This window comes from Arctopsyche grandis, chromosome 5 (genome assembly GCF_051622035.1).
Source record: "Arctopsyche grandis isolate Sample6627 chromosome 5, ASM5162203v2, whole genome shotgun sequence".
Taxonomy (NCBI): domain Eukaryota; kingdom Metazoa; phylum Arthropoda; class Insecta; order Trichoptera; family Hydropsychidae; genus Arctopsyche; species Arctopsyche grandis.
Window position 1 is genome coordinate 12,754,558 of NC_135359.1, and position 18,193 is coordinate 12,772,750.

At 32.6% G+C, this 18,193-nt stretch overlaps 1 protein-coding gene across 1 annotated transcript in view; it reads right to left on the bottom strand.

Annotated features, from left to right (window-relative positions):
• The window catches only part of LOC143912094 (superoxide dismutase [Cu-Zn]-like), a 207,596-nt gene that overhangs the window by 134,259 nt on the left and 55,144 nt on the right, over positions 1-18,193 (bottom strand). The window lies entirely within an intron of this gene.

The window sequence follows — 18,193 nt, forward strand, 5'->3', positions numbered from 1 at the left end:
TTACTTTAATATAAATTAAATATGAAAAAGAACTATTAGACAGTTGGGAAACACCGTTTCTGTTTGCTATTATTCTATTAAGTAAAGTTCGTTAAAATTTTTTGTCTGAAAGCAATTATGTGGAAGATTTATTGCTTCTGTGGGACCGAATTTTGACTGAAGAGCAGGGACCCTTATTTTTTTTTTTGTATTCAGGTAGGGAGATGTATCTCGTTCGTATACGCTTTTGTAACTGACACAAAATTAACACAAAATTTTTCGCAATCACTGATATTAAAAAACGCTGTTAACGGCCGATCATCTGTTTATTTTTACACTTAAATTATACTAGGATGCAATTAGTAAAATAAGTGATTAGATGGTTAAGTTTTTAGATTAAATTTCGTGCAATAGCCGGGTTTAAGCGAGTAATAGCGGGAAGAACGCAGAAGCACGTCTTCCCCGCATGACACGACAGACCGAACTCCATATATATATATATATATATATATATATATATATATATATATATATATATATATATATATATATATATATATATACATATATATATATATATATATATATATATATATATATATATATATATATATATATATATATATATATATATATATATATATATATATATATATATATATATATATATATATATATATATATATATATATATATATATATATATGAATATATATATTTATATATTATATATAAAATTGAATGTCCTAAGCTCCTAAGCCATTGAACCGATTACGATGGAACTTTCAGTATTTGTTGTATGCATTTCCGGGAAGATTGCTGTGAAATCGCCCCAAAACGGGAACGGAAACGGGAAATTGCAAGTGTCATTGCAACGCAATAATTTCAAATGTGTTCGCTGCCTGCGTTTTTCCGACAAATGGGAACGGGAACGAGAACGGGATTGCAACGCATGCCGGGTTCAGCTAGTCTTATATATAATTTCGAAAGAGACTTTGTATGTATTTTTGTTTGGTTCGTAAAATCTGTGAAGTTCACTTTAATAAAAAAAAAAACAAATAAATATTCAAATAAATTTGAATAAAAAAAACTAATCAAATAAATTTAATAAAATTAAAAATGTTGAATTGGCCATGTTTGAGCGGTTTAGATTACAAATACCAAGCGAAGCCGGGTAAAAACACTAGTAATCTATAAATTTATATGTGCATAAGTTTAATACTATAGGTGCCACCCAGGGGGTAAAACTCCATAATGACATCATGATAAATTAAATTTTATAAAAAAATTTAAATTAATAAATCTCTCAATCATCAATTATGTAGATAAGTGGAATATTGAAAGAATGATATTTTTTAATGTTATGGTCGATCCGATATAGCGAGCATGCTATCGCATTCGTGCAATGTGATAAGTGAGAGTGGAAAAAGTTATTTTTACCACCGATCAAGTGCTTAACCCAAAAGTTGCAAAGAGGCAATAGAAAGCCGCGTTGGGATAGCTGGCTGTTATCGCTTCGATCCGATACAAGATTCTGATGAAAATTTTAATGATTAAACTCCTCTAGCTTCATGTAGGAATCTTTAGCATACTTCAATGCTAGCCCCCCCCCCCCCCCCCCCCACCGTATGTCGGTAAAATATCAAAGCGATCTAAAGAGAGGAAGTGGTTCAATATCAGATTACAAATTCTTGACGGGCAGGATTGCTACTTGAACTAATAGAGTAAATCAAATAAAAAGCTTGTAAAAATGGATTATTTATTTACTATTAATATACGAGATTAAAAAGTAACAATCGTATTTTTTTAATGAAAGTAATTTATTTTTAATGTAAAATATTTAATAAATTTAAATCAATAAAACAGAGTTGCCGTCTCGGCCTCGTCGTTCGAAGTTGCGAGCGCTTTTATTATTATCAGACCAATTCATATAGATCAGAAAACCTCGGAGTCGGAAATTTTTTTTTTTCAATTTTCTCCGTCAAAAGATTACCAACAATACATGTACATATGTATGTATATATGTATGAGTGTAATCAATATTGTTTGCTCTCACCGGGTAAATTTGTGATGAAATGAATAATTCCCGGAATGAATTCCACTTTTATAGTGAGCCTATAAAATTGAATTTTATCCCCCGCATTTAAAGTCCAAGTTGGCATATATGTACATACGTAGAATAATTCGAATAAGCCAGTTATGCGCTCTTTGATTCGATCAGTGATGCGCGAAATGTATAGTATGCGTATCGCATCAGTAAATTCGGAGCATCAAACTCGTCGATAGTATTTTATCGAGTAGGATCAATTTATTTTCGAATTTAATGACTATTTCGCCTTTGCAAAAAAAATTCTACTGCTTTTTTCAGGCCGCTGTTTACATATACGTATGTATACAATATAATAACATGCAATACTTGCGCGTAGGATAATGTCTACTTTGAGTTAATTGTATTATTTATCGCAGTGTACTATCGGTGTTTATTTTGAACGTCGAATAATTTAATTTGCATCGCGTTCGCATTATGTCAGCTTTAACGTCGATCGAAAGTAGCTCAATATTACTCGTGGGAAATGAATATCTTCGGATATTATTCAATTGATGCCAAGATAGGGAATAATCTTCGCTTGGTTGGGATGGAAGGGAAATATGTTTCTGGAACACCAAACGTCCCGAGGGACCGCAAAATTATTATGTATTTTCCTCCGACCATTATTTTCACGATCCGTATACTTACATTAAATAAATATACCGCAACTTTGAAACAATATATTTTTTTAGCTGTGAAAACAAATCTATTGCAGGCATACGAAATGGTGCTTAGTATTGACGTAGGACAATCTGCGATTATAACTCGAGTTGCCTCAATTTAAACTTTCGTGGCGAAATATCATGACTAGACGTGGTCGGGTGTAAGGTCATGCCTTGAGCTCTTTGTAACTTTCCACCAAAATTTACTTTACCTATTGAACGAATTCGCTGTGTGTTCAACTAAATTACCAAAGTTATCATTCTTGCCCGACACTTGAATAAATTAAATTCTATACACATATATTTCTAGTATTTATGTGTATGTACGTATATATATTTGAATTTACTATTTGTTCGTATTGTTTTCTTCTTTTGGGTTTTTTTAAGATATAATATGTATGTATGCATATGAGCCATTATATTTGAAAGTGGCGGAAGACCAATTTTCAGTTCCAAAAATACTATTCCTGTTTAACTTAATGCACAAATTGTTATCGCTTCTGTAAATTCGTTATGTCTAGGATCTCGGAAAAGCAGAATAAATGTATTACAGGCCACAAGTATTTTTAAATATTATAAAACGCAAAGCTTTATATATAATACTTTATATATAATAAATCTTTATATATAATAATTTATATAAATATAATTTAACCAGCAGCGTGGTCTAGTGGTGAATGTTGAATTATTTCGTACTTGATGTTACGAGTTCGATTCCCCGCTAAGTCTCGTTGCTGGCCAGACCTTGATTTGTCTAGGTCGATCGTTTCTTATCAGAATTTGCCAATTTTTCTGGTTTTCATTGAAACGATTCCTGTAAAAATTGGCGTTTCCTTCCCAATTTTCTGTTGCGAACCTTTAGTTATTGTTATATCTTAGGTTTCGCCATATTGCTCACCATAGATGTCTCTGTGGTTGTTTATCGAATATAAAATTCGTATTGTTGCATGAAAGTTATTCATCGTTATTTTTCGTATTAATACGATGTTTGTAATATATGTATACTGACCATAGATGTCAGATATGTAGATTTACATGTATCTATGTAATAATTATGTGGACCAGGAAGGCGCATTTAGGATTTACCTGTTAAGCCTTCCTGGTATATTTGTATGTATGTGAAAAATATGTATGTAAAAATAAAATAAAATAAAAATAATATTTTACGAGATATTTCTCGAAATTAAGAAACGTGGACTTCCGTCTCTTTCAAATATAGCGGCTCATATATTCATATTAAGGCAATGATATTAATTTTTATAGACATATATGTAGTTACTTTGCATACGTATTAAAAAAATATTTTTTTCAATATTGCACTCCAAACTATGTATGTATGTATATGTATGTAGTTTGCTTGATTTTTGATTTTTATACGCTTTTAATTGTTCAGAAATTATGTACATAATACATCTTAGGTCTATTGTAATCCATAGTTTCTGATCTAGTGATCATTCTTACATATGTGTATAGAATTATCTTATTTTAATGTTAGTGTACAGCATAATAGGAAAAAATATCAAAAATTTATATTTTTATGGTGTATTTTATAGTATAGTGACTTTAAACTTTACAGTAAAATATCAGTTGATTTTTTTAATTAACTTATAATCAAGAAATTAATGGAAATTAATTTTCTTTTTAATTGTCATAATAACAATATAAATAAGAAAATTCTATTTGTAATAATGAAAATTATCCATGCGAAATCTCGTAATTAGAGTTGTCTTTTTATTTATTTTTTCTACATATTACATATGTATGTACAAGTATACAGGAATGACTTCATATGTAAATACACATACATTTATATTTGAATTAATGTTCCAATACAAATCTCAATTGAAACGAACATCAATCAGTGATAGCAAAGATATTCTGTAGTGAATCATTTATTATAGTTAGTTTTTGAAGGAAAATCTTACAACTACCGGTTTCATTTGGTTTTATGATGAAGCTTATTTCGAACTAAAATTTTATATGCATACATACGTATGTATGCAAATCGAAGTTTGATGTGTATATCGTATATCGAAGTTTGATGTGCAGTTTCATCTACTGGAGTTTTTAAAAATATTGATTTTCTGTACTCTAAAATGTATATACGAAATACAATATAGATATGAATCTACATATATCCCACTTTCTTTAATCTTTTATGGACACATTCTTTAAAAGTATATGAGTTTATATTTTACACATTAAACATGTCTAGAACAATTCTCAAACGTACGTTTTATTTATTGTACATGCAAAAAATGAGTTTGTCAGATGAATGGATTCTATTAGGAGTTGAGTCTTTAGATTTCAGTTCGGTCAAGATCAACACGAATAAACTTCCAATTACAAATCGGGGTCGAGCCCGACGACTTGTTCGGGTATGAGCGAACTTATTAGGGTTCATATTATTCATTATTAATGGAGTCCGCCAAAATATCGACATCTTAATTATCCAAATTAATCGTCGGATTTGGGGAAAGGTCGTCGTCGAGGCCAACGGTCCCCGTCGGACATACATTTTATGTCGCGAGGCGAGAAACGCGTAACTAAAAACTTCACAAGTTGTACATTTCAGGTCTGGTGTCCTCGAATTATCGCCGGTGTCCATTTTCTCGTCCTTTTCAGCGATTCGCTTGCGGCTTTGCGGGTAAGTTTTCGCAAATTGGCGAGAATGTAAATATGTCAACCCAATTCCTGCAGACGCGGCCGATGTCCACCGCCACTAAATAGCTCGATGAAAATGAGATTGTAAAAAATTCTCGCAAATTGTTATGTACTTATTATAAGTAGTGGGGTTTTGTGTGGCTTGTAGTGGATAAGGAAGGTCTTTAGCTGGTATCTTAGGGAGGGCGAAAGGCCAAGTGAGAGACCACACGCGATGTGCGGAATAACGTGTCTGTGACTCTATCAAGATAACACATGTTGTGGAATGTTTTTCTTCTGAATTAGGCCTTTTACGATTATTAAATCGCAGAGGCATCTTGAGGGAGGAAATATAATATGAAGAAAAAAACAGTCATTTGAAAATTATGTTTTATTTTAAGACAAGCATAAGTTCAATATGTACACATACATATATAGGTAATATAAGGAAATAATATGATAACACAAATAGTAGGTCTATCGAATCCATAAATTAGATGTACATATTATACATGTAACGCATATTTTCAAAAGAAAAATTAAATTAAGTTTGGAAGTCTCCAAGTTTTAGATTACAATATCATTATAATTTGAAACGTTCTGAAGATGCCATTTACATATTTGAATTTATTGTACAATATATATTGTTATACGTGTATGTATGTATGTAATTACATGCAAATTTAGTGTAATGCAATGTCAATTTCAAAATTGTGTTCCACGAAAAACCAAGCCTATATTATGCTTGTAATCAAATTTGAATATGTCGAAAACATACCTCTATTATATATCTATGTTCTACGAAGATGAAAATGTTTGTTTGTTTAAACACTTAGCAAATTTAAGGCTTTAAATTTAAAATCACTAAATATGACATTCTATTAGTATTCGATACTCTAACTTGGGTTTGAGACAGTTTTTGGGAAGGATTTTTTCCATTTTTACATACATACCTCTTTTACGTTTCATTTACGATTACAATTCAGCTAAAATTTTGCCTCTTATCCGATCGTTTTTTATTCCAATTTTTAAAGCTTTCACCGACCAGAGTAATGCCGAAAAATTCAGCTTGTTTTTTCTTATTTAATTTTCAAAATTATAAAATAAATTTGTAATGTTATTTTGGATGTATGTATATGAAATATAAAAAAAAAATGTTCAAAGTAAATATTTATCGTGTATATTTGGGTTCGTTTTAAATTGTATTTTTAAAACGGTGAAGTCTGATCGTACAAAAGTAGGTTAATATCGGATGAGGGTTGCAGGAAAACGGTTCGCATCAATTAAACAAGCACTAAGAGATTCGAACTGATAATCCCCCCGCGTTAAAATGCCTCTCGTGATTATCAATTAACCCCGTTTAGTAGCAGCGACATTCCCCGCGGGCCACACAACCTCTCAACCAGTTATAAACAACCTTTCAGGGATCGAAGTAATGCGCCAGGTTAAATTTAACCGTGATTCTATGTACTATGGGCTCGCGCGCGGCACACATTGTAACGTTAAACCGTCGAGAGTTGTTCGCTCTCTATCGCCCCTTTTAACTGGCTGCCCGCTTCCAGTTTTCTCGCTAGGTACGTGTAACAAAATCACACAATTTAATTAAACGACACAAAACTGGAGAGAAAGTTGTAAATTTAAATGCGCATTCGTATTTTTCCAATGTTTGTTCGCTTGCCGTATGCGGGTACGATGTTTACGGTTTATCCCTCGGTCCCGGTCGTGGATGTTTTTTTTTTTATTACTTTGTGCGAAAAATGTCTAAGATGAATATTTTCTGCAAGTATGACGAGTGTAAAGCATATGCACGATTGTGCAATTGAGTGGGCGTGTAGGTAATTCAAGCAAGTGATAAATTAAACTGTCTGTCTTCAATTGTTGCAATTTCAATGTGGTTAAAATGGGGGATAGAATTAAACGCACAAAGTAAATAATTCAATGCAGTTATTGATACAATCAAATTATTGAGATATTTGAAAAATACTTCATCAATTGCGGTAACTCACCATCCATTTCTGGATCAAGGTTCTCCAACATCATTCCATTCGTCTCTGTTTTGCGCAATTCACACACCATACACTTTTTTCTAATATTGTCTACCTATCTTCTTTGTGGCCTTCGTTTACATTCTCTCAGGTACCATTCTAGCACTTCTTTCATCCATTTTTATAGCTATGTGACCCACTCATTGCCACCTCTTCAATATCTCCACCTTATCCACCACTACCAATGTCATATTATATGTATATATGTATGTATACTTATATAGATATGGTACTATATAATTTTGATATCTGATGATGGATCGGTTATAATGTCTCAATCGATTTATCTCAACGAAAATTAATAAAACAATTTTTTCAAACAATTGTTACAAAGAACAATTTAAATTTTTTTAATATCACAAACAACAAACGCTTAAAAGTTATCTATTAAAGATTCATTGAGTCGATTATCATTAATTTTGACTGATAAACGAGCACTCAATGTCGCCGTTTTCCCAGAAACCGCCATACAAAGTGGGCCACAATTGTGTGTAATCATTTCAGAAAATCATAATTTTTTCATGTTCCTGTCATTATTTTTAATTTAAAAGTTTTTGAAAGCTTCTTTGGTTATCTATCTTTATATTAAACACAAAAATGCTTAAAACATATATGAATTTTTTAAAATATGAGGAGGCCGACATATTTCGTCGTAAAATAAAACATTTTTTGGTAATTATTTGAACTTAATAACGCTGAAAAAATGGCGATGTATTATAATTAAACTGTGTATATATACATACATAGTTTCTCCTATTTTATATGTAAATGTTATTCCATTACGAAATAAAAAGTGTGTAGTTTGGTATCTTAATTGAATTTAATAGAATTTTTCGCTAAATGGTTTAAATTGAAATTTATTTCAGCGTACGGAAAATCTGGTTTTCTTTTTCTGATCCAGCTGCCAGCGCTTAACGTTGGATAATGAGCTTTAAATAACGTGCTAATAGTGGGCGAGCACGCCAACAGGAAATGCTCCTTAAACCGCAGACGAAAGCGTCCACATAAAACACCCTGTCTCCGATGGAGCATTAGCCAGGGTAAACCAACCAAAGATCGTGGCTAGTGCGAAAACAACTAAAACTCCATTCAGGTTACTTGTGAGAAGAAAAGCGCCTTGCAATATTAACCATTGCACGAAGCTCTGCTCGCTCCTAATACAATAAATAAAATCGACATGTTTCTATGCGAAAGCTATCCGTGAGAAATAAGATTGTTATCTTCGTATTTTTTTATGTTTTGTTTAGATTTGCTTCTTTGTTCCGTTGTCCGTAACTAATGGGATTTGGCGTCGAAAGAGCAACTCTTTGTGTTTCAGAGACTTTCAACAAACGTTTACAAATCTGACCTATGAGTGCCCGTCAAACTTTGTCACTTAAGTGGGTAATTTCAGCACTGATATGCCCTTTACATAATTGATAAACTTTTATTGGACGCGTGAGTGATATGGGACCACTATTAACCCTGAAAGTGCCCATCGATTTGAAACTTTGTTTGTTACCTAAACTATCGTCAAAGTTTCGGCGGTAAAAAAATCATTGAACGTGAACAAAGTGACATTTCTACATAAAATGAATTTACTATTATTTCTATTATGCTATATTTATTTTATAAGTTGAATGTCTATAGACCTGTTAAAAGATTTTAGTCGCTTTGTCTTCCAACCCCCAAAATATAAAAACGATAGCAGTAGTGGTTACCAAATAATTCTTTCGAACAAAGTGGTCACGGGTTCAAATCCCACCGGTTGCTGCTGGCCAGACCTTGGATTTCTGACTCCAGGTCGATTGTTTCATTTCAGAATTTGCCAATTGATCTGATTTTCATTGAAAAGGTTCCAACAAATTGGAAACCTTAATCATTTTCTCACAAATTTCAAGTGTCCAGCATGTCGAATTTCGTTTGATTGTATAAAATGCTGTAAATTTGACCATAGATGTTTCTGTGGATGTTAATTGATATTTGTATTTGCTTTGTGTAATATTTGCAATACTTTGTGCAATGTTTGACCATATATGTCGTGTTTAATATAAAAAATATACATATGTACATGTTTGAGGACATACCTGTAAATTAAATAAATAAATGTAACTTATATAATTGGCCACAGTGGAACATTGGATCACTCTATAATGCTACTGTGGTATATAAAAATATTTATTTAAAAAAAAAACTTTACAAATACAGCATCATAGGACATGGAATATATGTATGTTAATATAAATGTTTACTGATTAATATCTAACGAATGTGATGATTTTTGCTTGTGAAGTATCAGTAGATAAAGTATTGTAATAGTGAGATAACTTAATAACTTTGACTGATACCTATGATATGGTGATATATGTAGTATCATTTCACGTTTACATGGTTGAAAAACTAAATTTGTTTGTACGTGTTAGTATGATAATCCTACTAAACTTAGCTTAGTGCTAGTTAGTGAAATTTTGATCAATACCAAGACAATATCTATTAATGAAATCTATTAATAAGTGTGTCCTTGTGAAATTTGTTATATTTATTACTGTATGATAGTTGCCATGTATGCATGTATGCCTTAGCTCCATAAATTTATCATGCTACGCAAAATAGTAGACAATATTGAATCACCTTTCTTCATTCATACATACATATGTATGTATGTATATGTATATAAAAACGTAGAATTATCCCGTGTTGAGTACATTACCGACGCATTATATAGGCGTTGTAAATTATCTTGTATTGTGTGTTTGTTTCCGCAGTGAGAGCATTATAAAGAAAAGGCTCACCGTAGCGTGTGGAGGGTTGCTAAAGGGTGCTAAGGGCTAAGGGGTATAAGAGGGACAGGTAGCCCGTTGTTTGCTTACAAATTTGCAGATAAGAGGGGCACACATGTCGTGCTATCAGGTAATCCATTTTGCCGCCCCTCCCGGCCGCCTGGTGCGGATTTATGTAATTAGCAGCAATAGAGCTACGGCACTGCGCTGACTCAGATCGCCGCCAATAAAACCGCCTGATGAAACTATGCCCGCAGTTTGTTAAGCATCTATGTACCTCAAGGGTAAATATAATCCGGAATGCGAGGTAAAGGGAACATACCTCAGGATTATAAACGGCCCAGCTGGTTTTAGGTCACGAAGATATTCCTAGGGATTCGCGGGGTCCTTCACTCGCGTGACCCTTTCAGAGATATTGCGATGTTGGTGATACGTTTGATTTTCTAATAAAATACTCGTATATATGAACATACATAGGTCTGAATGATATATGATTGTATAAACAGGTTGGAAAACGCTAAGGGTATTTAAAAATAAATCTAAGTATTTAAAATTTTAATACAAGATCGAGAAGTGTTAAGACAGACTAGCAAAAGTTGAGCTTAAAGTTTACGGTTCTGAGGATCTTTAAACTTCGACTTGAAAACTTTTAAAAACATAATAACACAGCAAATAAAATGTTGAGATTCACTCTGTATTATATTTAATATAAATAACATTTTATTTTATTATCGAAACCATAAATTTGTGAAATATTTTACTCGCTTCCTTACGTTTTATTATCAAATGAGCAATTTCTTCTGTTCGCAATGCTTATATTATTAAATATTTGTTGATGTTTTCTTGAAAAGGGACTTAAGAGTTTTGATTAAATTAGACGACACTTTGTAAAGAGTCATTTAGGGGGCTAAATTACAGGATTCAGTCCACTAAGAACTCATTCCGTCGCCTTGGTGACTTATGTAAATACAAATCTTTTCATGTGTGTTTTCATCTTTATTACATACTGAATATATTAAAGATTGAAAATAAAAACAAAAAAGTAATTAACAAATATATAATGTTTTGTTGAAGCGTGTGGAATCTATTGTCGATTTGGGTATCACTTTTGATCCTCAGCTCACCTTTCACAACCATATCAAAAAAGTCGCTGACGTTTCCTTTCGTCGACTTGGATTTGTTTTGAGATATGCAAGATTATTCTCCAATCCTTTGTCTTCTCGCTTGCTTTTCAATTCGCTTGTGAGAAGTAAGCTAGAGTATAATGCGATTGTGTGGAATCCGCATGAAGCAAATTACTCTCTGATGATTGAGAAAGTGCAAAAAGCATTTCTTCGTTTCCTATATAGGAAAGAATATGGGTATTACCCATATCTCTACCCCACTCCTTTCCTTTTGGGCATGCTTGGGTATAATTCCCTTGAACTTCGGAGAAACTTCTCATTAATTCGTTTCGTTCTCCTGCTCTTACGTGGTAATACGTCATGCCCGTTGTTGCTGGAGCAGTTGGGGCTTTATGTCCCTATTCACTATGTGCGTGGTAGACATCATCATTTGCTGGCTGTACCTCCTGCCCGCACAGTCCTTTTTCGAATGGCTCCTATTCCAAGAGCTATCCGACTTCTTAATGAAATCGTTGCTGCCGAGACTGAATGTGATATTTTCCACCTTAGTGAGCGTAAATTGTCGGAAATTACTCTAACCCATTTATCTGGTAGTCTGCGCTCATCATTGTTTTCATGATTGATTGTGATTTATGAGTGAAATTTTGATTAACTCTCTTCCATTTGGGCCTTACAGGGATGTTTTGTATTTGTAGTTGTTTCTTACATATTTATTGAAACTGGCTGTAGGTGCAAGGCATTCCTTATGCTATATTTTATTTGATATTTTTACTTTATCTGTTATTATAAATGCTATTTTTTATGTATGTATGGATGTATTTATGTTTATGTTTAATTGTTATTTTGTTTTTTTTGTTTTTTGTGTTATATTTTTTGACCATTGTGGCGCTTTAGGAATTCCTGTTATGCCACAATGGTCTGTTTAAAATAAATAAATAAATAAATAAATAATAATCATCATCATCATCTACACTGCTTGATGAAAACCTCTTCAACACGCTTCCACGTCTGTTTTTTGCATCACACCACGCACATTTTCCTAATTTCGTATACTCATCTTCCCTGCGGTCTTCCTTTTACCATTTTGCGTTCTATCGGGTACCTTTCGTCCATACTTCTAGCCACGTTTCCCACCTATTGTCATTTCAATATCTTTAGTCGATCCACTCTATTCACTACCCTTGTCATACTTCTCACCCACATATTCTATTTCCTGTCTTCACTCGTTATGCCAAGCATACAGCGGTTCATACTTCTTTGAGTGCATTGGACTTTGTGTAGCATTTTGGAGCTTAATGTCCAAGTTTCAAATCCATACGTCATCGCAGGCAAATTAAATTAATCCAACATCTTTTTCTTCAGAGAAAGTTGGATTCATTCGTCCAAATGCATTCCATCCTAATTTCATGCGTCTCTTTATTCATTCTTTTATTTTTCTTAAATTTAAATAATTATACTACTTTTACTGAATATATAATATGAATGAATATAACGTTCTCTACCTAATTTACATGTTATAGAGGACTGAATGGGAAGGTTGAAAATAAATGTATTATTATAAAATGTTGAATGCTTCAAATGGCGGTCTTTTTTAAGCGATTCTCTATCTTTCAGATATTCTGTATGTTGCTAAGATAAAATATTTGAATATTTAGTGTTTAAATTTCACGAAATTTATTTTGGGGTACGTATACAACGAAAGTTACTTTTGCGTTCGATAACCTTTTCCAATATATTTAAGAAAAGTTTCATTCCGTATTCATCTGAAAACCATATGAATGATGCAATTGCACGTTTGTCAGTTTCCGTTTGATGGAGTCTGCCGGTGTCTCCGTAATAAAATTTCGGTGTTTCAGTTACGGCCCTACGTAATCCGCACCCCCGCTTATTGGCCCATCGGCCCTTTGGCCCATCGCAACGTCGCGTACGCATGGGGAACAAACAAAACAAAATTCACCTAATCCATTGGCTTTCCGTGCAGACATTTTTTTTACGATCTGCAAACACCGCGCTCGCCTGGTAATAAAATAAAAAAGGTCATGTTTGTATTGAGAGGGGGAGGAAAGGGCGAATGCGGAAAGAACTGTTTACTCGGTCCGTTTTATTGTCGTCCCTTGTAAATGCTTAATGCGCTCACGCATCCCTTACCTCCGGTCCGGCTTGCATAATCCTCGAACGCCACAAAACCGTCAAGATTTGGACCCGGGTCCTTCAGCTTGGACTCGGTGTCCCAAGGCTGTAAATTTTCCAGGAACTGTGCGCAAAGCGCCGTTGATTTCTTAGATAAGTATAGGTCTGGTGTCTCGAACTCGCAACCCTTTTCTAAAATTCAATATTAAATTTTTCACGTTGATAAAGGGATCTTGTTTTTTTCTACAGGAAAGAACTGAAATTCTCAAAAGTGAATAGTTATAATTTTAATGATATGGAAATGAGCTATATTGATATTTAAGCACACCAGTCCATAAATTCGAAGTTTTTCGGCCAAAGTTTCAATTTTTTATTATTTTAAGAATGTACAAGTAGAACCGGAAGAAATAGTAAAATCACGTCTCGAACTTAATATATGTATGTACATATATATTTTATTTTATTTCTTCAATTTATATTTACCCATGATGTCATTACAGGTTGCCCCTGGTATTAAACTTGTTGATATCTATGGTATTAAGCTTGTACATATATAAATTTTGAAATCATATTCAAATAGTAATGACATAGTAAGTAGGATGGTTTTTGCCAATTTTATGGAGGAACCGTTTCAACCAAGAAATCTGATAATTTGGGAAACCCTGATAGGAAACGATCGACCTTCAGTCACAAATATCTAAGTCTAACCAGCATAACTACAGATTATACTTGGAATAGTTTCTGTTCATTTGACGTCAACCCACGGGATCGAACTAGATAACCCCTTGGTGGTTAGTATTAACGCAAATACCGAGCTATATTACTGGCATTTATGAATGTTAAAGGTCTGTTTATATTATCTGGTATTCACGTCACCAGCTCGGCACAACACTGCACAGAAAATAGTACTTCTATTCATACTATACAAGTATCACCTGTTTTCGGCATGGTCGTACTTCTTTTGTACGAGTGCAAGGCAAAATCGGCTTACATATGTACATATATGAACAAACATTACAGAGCACGGCGATAAGACTCAATGTTGTTTGCGCGTGTTCAATTTTTATATTTTAATAAATATAAATATATATCTTTTTTAAAATTTAATACAGCAAAAAATTGAAGGGGCGCCAAAAACATTGCTACGACTCTGCTAATATAGCATTAACTTAAGCTAAAATAGTATATACATACATTTGTAAATATATTTAAAATTTAAAATTAATTAAAATGTTCTACATATGTAGATATTTTTATACACAATAAATAAATGAAATTAATACATTTTTAATATTTATTTTATTACGCTTTATCTTCTGAGAATTTTCAGATTTAATAAATAATAATGAAACCCTGAAAACATTTATTTACTCAGTTTACTTTTTACTTGTTTTATTCTACAGTAATTTATTTATAGTCATTTATTCTACAAAGTCAAAGAAGCACATATTTATTCATCTTGAATATCTATTCATAATAGCCCGTTATTACTTTAAATAAATAGTTTGTTCATGCGAATATTACAGAACGGGAGGGTATTAAATGGAATATTTAATAATTCGTGTACTTACGACGATGTGAATTCCATATTATGAAAAAAAAAATGTCGGTGTATAAATTAATTTAATTTTCACTTTTATCCGTCGCTTTCAGCTCACAACACGCGTTGAAAATTCGAATTTCATGTATGGCATTTAACACATGGTGTCACGTGAACGCACTGCAAGCATTGAATGCAAAAAAATGATACATATTTGCATTGTATATATTATACGCCATCGCGTATGCATAGAGATAGGTACTGAATTCGATTAGTATTCGAAAATTCAATTTTAATACATCACGAAAATGTTCAATGAATTTCAATATCGCATACTAATTACCCTACATACGATTACATATGAACGCGTCGTGCAGATTCGTGACAAAAACGCTCAATTCGCTTATTATAATGCACACGAACATGTACAGAATATAAATCAATCGAGCGGGTATAACATGCATTATATTTGCGATTTTCCCCGTGAAATCGCTTTTATGGAAATTTATGGGTATTTTTTTCCCTTGTTTTGATCGTTATTCAATAGTCAGTCACTGATATTTATCTCTTTCTTAGTGGGGACGTGCTAGGAGATTTACACAACGGATTCAGCGGAAGCGTTTCTTTCGTCTGTGTGTACTCGTGGTATAATGTGTACATATTATATATCACTGGTTTCACACTCAGGTCACGTTTTGGATGCTCCATGTTTTCATCTTACAGAAGATGAAAACAGCGAAACTTAAAGCGAAGTAATATAATATTGTTTCACCTCGTTTTCAAGACGCTGCTTGGACGCTGTGAAGTCGATGTTTTTCGCCTTTGAGTGAGACGTTCGACGCCAAAGACATCTCACCAATTTTAATGAATATGAATGCTTTCCTACATAGAAGGGAAAAACACGAAAATGCTTTTCTTACTTTGAATGAGATAAAGCGATGTTTTTCATATAAATATTTCTTTTTTTCCCCATTTCATTTCAGACACATTGTATACGTATAAACACATTAAGGAGCTTGATATTAAATTGTATCGATATTCAAAAATTTTAAGTAATTTTCCGAAATATTTTCGCGTAATCGTAAATTACTCATAATTTGGCATGTATTTATGATGTTCCTCGTTCGAGCTAACCCCAAGGGGCAATTCAAAAGTTCAACAATCCGCTTTCACTTAAAAAATACGCATACTTTAATGGCCTCGTTATATTAAATTCTGTATGAAATATGCGTCCGAACTTTGAAGGTTCAACAGAAATGGCTTTTAATAATGAAATTGGGTAAAGGGCGCACGGTGGCGACGGTGGCGAGGGCAAATTTGCCCTTATCCCATTCATTTTGAATGATGATGATTAAGCGAACACGTGTAGCAACGGTAATAGGATCACCGTGACATGTTCAATCACACGTTTCAGCTGCTTGGCAATCACCATTGTGTGATTATGTTGTTCCCTCGTTTTCATCCACTTTGATTACGTTTATTTCGAAATACAGAGAATTCCATCTAATGAAATAGTATCTATTGGTCGCTCGGAAATGTGTTTGTTTGCAATATGTATATATATAATATGTATGTACACATGTTCATATAAATTGAGTTTATGTACATATGTACATTTAAATATACTTAATTTATTTGTGAAAACATTTCTTGGAACTCATAATATGGACATATGTACATACATACATACATAAGTACATACATTTGCTCTCCGTAAAATTTCATTAGGTACATTTGCTCATACAGGAAAACATCAAAAGGTATATGTATCGCACGTGTATTATTTTTCGAGCGTTTATTTATATTTAAATTTAGATGAATTCTAAGAAGAACGAAATTCATCTGAACAATTAATTGGATGCTCATATAATTTTTTGAAGTGTTTCTATTGAAAGTATTTTTTAACATAAAACAAAAACCCACAAACGTTTTAACACGGAGAAAGCTGTATCAATTATCCATATACATATATATAAATAATTTAAAAAACAAAAATTAATTAATTTTTTTTTATATTTTTAATCCAGTTCATCGCGCGACAGTCGCTGGATCATATTCATTGGAAATTTGTCGATTCTATTTATACAATGCTTTTTTTAAGGATTAATTTAACGAATTCAATGATTTGAAACAGAGTATTATCTCTAAATTTGGCAATAATTTATATTCCAAAGGATTTAGTTTAGGGCTCCCAGTGGGTTATTATAAATAGCTAATAAACCTTAAATGCACGTCGTTTACCAGCATTGAGCGATTTTGGATCTCTGACCGGCTGTTGAATCTTAGTGGCATATCCTATGTTGATATTTGAATAGTATAATGTTAAAGGGTTTCACTACTTGATTTAGGACATATGTACATATGTATATATTGGGAAATTGAGACGACGTTTCTAGTCCTTTTTCGCATAAATGCAAGTTTATAATCCCTTCATAGAATACGCCTCACGTAACAATCACTGAAGCGAGATTATATATGTCTGTATGCACATATGTACTCGCTGTATTTGTTTTGATTACCTTAAAAGTTTGTTGTGGTATACATATATCCAATTAGTTTTTGAAATAAAATTTCAATACAAACTGAACATTTTATGTAAATAGTCAACTGTGATTATTTTGGAGTATCGACACTGAATGATTCACGATTTTAACATTAGAACAGTTATATAACCATGATATTTAATATGTACTTATACAAATTTGAGACATCATACTAGTGCTGTATTTAATTATGCGCCGTATTTATTTTAAATGAAAAACATTTTCACTAGCTGAAAATTTCAGTTTCGGGAAGCAATTAAAAGGGCTTAGTGAAGCTTTTCCCGTCAGCATTTCAGAAGTTTCTGCAAACGATTTAAAACTACTTTTAAATAAGTATCAAAGCAGAGTTAAAGCACCAAGTGTGATTTTCTTCACTTCAAAGTTTTTAGGTTTTTTATAGTTAGACAATACCTACATAAGTCAGCATTTAAAACTTAAAATTTAAATATTCTACATACTTACGTAAATTTATATGCTTATTAATAATTCAATAATCACGTATGTTTGAAATGTTTTCGTATATTAAATAGATATTAAAACAATTTCTAGCACTTTGCATATTTAATAAAGGATATGCTTATAAGATTGTACGCATAACATTATATAAACAAAATGATAATTATCGCATGATGGCACTGAAACTGGCTTTCTCCGGGGAGATAGGACGGCTGCGCACTTT